Here is a 2835-nt window from a genome sequence, read left to right as displayed (position 1 = left end):
GAGTACATGCGGGGGCGCGCGTGCACATGCACACACACACACACACACACACACACACACACACACTTGTTTTATAGACCTCTGATGTTATTTTGTTTTGCATCCTCTATAGGCTAGTGGCACAAGGAGGTCTTGGGGACTTCAAGTGTCTGAACCAGGGGGCAGCAAGGAAATCCAGGACCACGTATGTGTGGGCTGAGCCCCGCTGGGTTGAAGTTCGGGTGGGAGGAGCCGACTGTGGACTGACGACTTGAGCGTGGCCACTCTTAGGTGCTTTATGGGTATACGTCACGTTATACTTGGCTCCTCACAGCTACGGTTCAGATCATTTCCTGCTGTGGATGAAGGACACGGAAACTAGGATTGCTGAGCACCATCACAGGCAGCGGCACGGCCCCAGGAGCTGGCAATCAGTAAATACTGGTTGAATGAATGGTACCTTCGGCTCCCAAGTCCAGATGCGCATTTACTAGTAGCCGGCGGAAAAGGTGAAGACTCCCCAAACCCAGCACTGCGCCGGCGTGATTTATGTGCGCACATGAAGGGGTAGGTGGACGCATGCATGCACATGCGTGCAAGCACTTTTCATCTGCTCTCTTAAGCCTCATCTGACACATAACCAAACTAAAACAGCTGAAGACAGCCGAAGCCCTTGCCTCGGTCCCGAAGGGGCACTGCCGGGAGAACGCACTCAGTCTCGCAGCCTGGCTCACGGGAGGACGTCTCCCTGAGGGGGAAGCAAACAGAATCTGCTCCACGCAAACTCGGACATTGTCTTTCTTCTCTTGTTTTGTAGCTACAGAGACAATCACAGTGGGACACTGGGGGTTCCCAAGTCCTGCTCAGATCAAACACATTTCTGGCCAGGCATTGACCTTGTGGGGAGGTGGCAGAAGGGAGTGGCCTCAGATCTTCTCTCCAGGGAATTGGACAGCAGCAGCCTGCGGCTCCCCTGAGCTGACTGCCAGGGCTCTTTGGCTTCAGGGCTTAGACACTGGTGCTGTGGAAGCCAGTGGTATTTGTTATTCTGGTAGCTGTGGTTTGGAGAAGCCTCATTGTCTTCAGCTGGGAGCCTGGTGTTCATAAAACTCACCTATTGTCTTGCAGGGCCTACCAGCATTGGGTCACAGGGCTGGGCCTGTGCATGCTCTGTATATTCTGATAAGACCCCAGCAGGCTTGGGACTGGTCTAATTCCCTGATGGTTCTGGGGGTTTGATGAGGAGCAGGTACCTGGACAGCCATCTCTGGGTCTAGACAAGCAGATCACAGGCCATTGCAGAGACAACTGTGTAGGAAAGCTTGCTCCATTATTAACTGGGTGCCTGACCTTGGGTGAGTGACCTCATCTGTGTCTCACTCAGACTCTTTGTGTATAAAATGAGGCTTGTCACAGTACGTCACAGTACATCCCACACTGTTACCTTTAGATGAAGTAATCTATTAAGTTGACCAATATGAAAGTGTCAGTTTTATAGGTCAAAAATAATTCATAACAATGCAATTGTGGCTAACACAAAGCAAGTGTTTTAGAAGTGCCAATTTTAAAGGTAAAATATGTGGGGCTAGGGGGATGGCTCAGCTGGTGAAGTGCTCAGCATGCAAGCTTGATGCGTTTAATTTCCAGAAACCATGCAAAAAGCCCAGCTGTGTGGCGCACACTTGTGGTACTGGCACTGGGAGGCAGAGCCAGGAGGATCCCGGGACTCCCTGGCCAGACAACCTCGCCTAATTGGTGAGCTCCAGGACAACGAGAGACCCTGCCTCAAAACCAAACCAAAACAAGGTACGGGGCTCCTGTGGAACAATACTTGAATTTTTCCTCTGGCTTTCACATGTACTCACACATATACACAAGCACACACACACGTGTATGTGTGTGTGCTCGTGTGTGCGTGTAAATACAAACATACAGAAATATAAGTTTTATTAATGTCTTTGCAGGTTAACTTTGTCACTTTTACATAAACTAAGAGAATTTCGATGAGCGACTGCCTACATTGGGTTGGCCTGTATGCATGTCTGTGAGAGATTGACTGAGACAGTTGATCTAGGAAGACTCAGGCCAGTGCCGGTGGCGCCATTCCCTAGGCGTGGAGTCCTGGGCTGTATTAAGAGTGGAGGAATGGAGCTAGGCACTAACAAGCAACCTAGCAGCATGTGTGTGTGTTCACTTTTCCCTGCTCTTGACAGTAGCTGTGATGTGGCTGTTTGCAGTCCTGCCTTGATTTCCCCACTATGATAGACTGGGACCTGGAATTGTAGGCTGAAAGAAACCCCTTTGACCTCTAAGTTACCTTTGTCAGAGTATTTTATCGCTGCAACAGAAATGATATGAGAACAATGCTTATCATCATCACCATCATCATCATCATCATCATCATCATCATCATCATCATCATCATTGCTCTCTCATAGCAAGTGGCTACTTTGATATGGTCCTTGCCCAGGACTGTGACAGAAGACAGCCTCATGGGCCACTTGGTGCTCAGCCTCCGGGAGCCACAGTGACGCTTTCCAAGCATTTTTTTTCCTGACAAAAATGCTGATGTTGAACAATCTTGCATAAAACTTTTTCTAGCTGAGATTCCACGTGTCCTCATTGCATTTCTCAGTTATGTCACCTGTTGGCCACTTACAAACAAAAGTTTCCACAAGCTGCTGACAAGTTCCCCTGGGTCACTTTCTCTCTCTGGGAGCCTCAGTAGTGGGCAGCCACACAGTGAAGCCCCAGTTCCACTCACTGCTCAAGTGATTCTTTCACTGTCAAACCCAGCTTCAGTACAAGACATACAGAGCCAGTGAGACAGGTCGGGAGGTAAAAGTGCTTACCATC

The 2835-nt window shown here is 49.3% G+C and overlaps 1 long non-coding RNA gene across 1 annotated transcript; it reads left to right on the top strand.

Moving 5' to 3' along the window:
* Positions 1-314: 314 nt before the first annotated feature.
* On the top strand, positions 315-2574 carry LOC132654901 (uncharacterized). The gene is made up of 3 exons (XR_009592508.1): positions 315-546; positions 1627-1785; positions 1944-2574. It is a non-coding gene; the product is annotated as an uncharacterized LOC132654901 (long non-coding RNA).
* The last annotated feature ends 261 nt before the right edge of the window (positions 2575-2835 follow it).

Source organism: Meriones unguiculatus, chromosome 6 (genome assembly GCF_030254825.1).
Source record: "Meriones unguiculatus strain TT.TT164.6M chromosome 6, Bangor_MerUng_6.1, whole genome shotgun sequence".
Taxonomy (NCBI): Eukaryota; Metazoa; Chordata; class Mammalia; order Rodentia; family Muridae; genus Meriones; species Meriones unguiculatus.
Note: the sequence above shows the minus strand (reverse complement) of the source record. Positions and strands in the feature narration are given on the sequence as shown.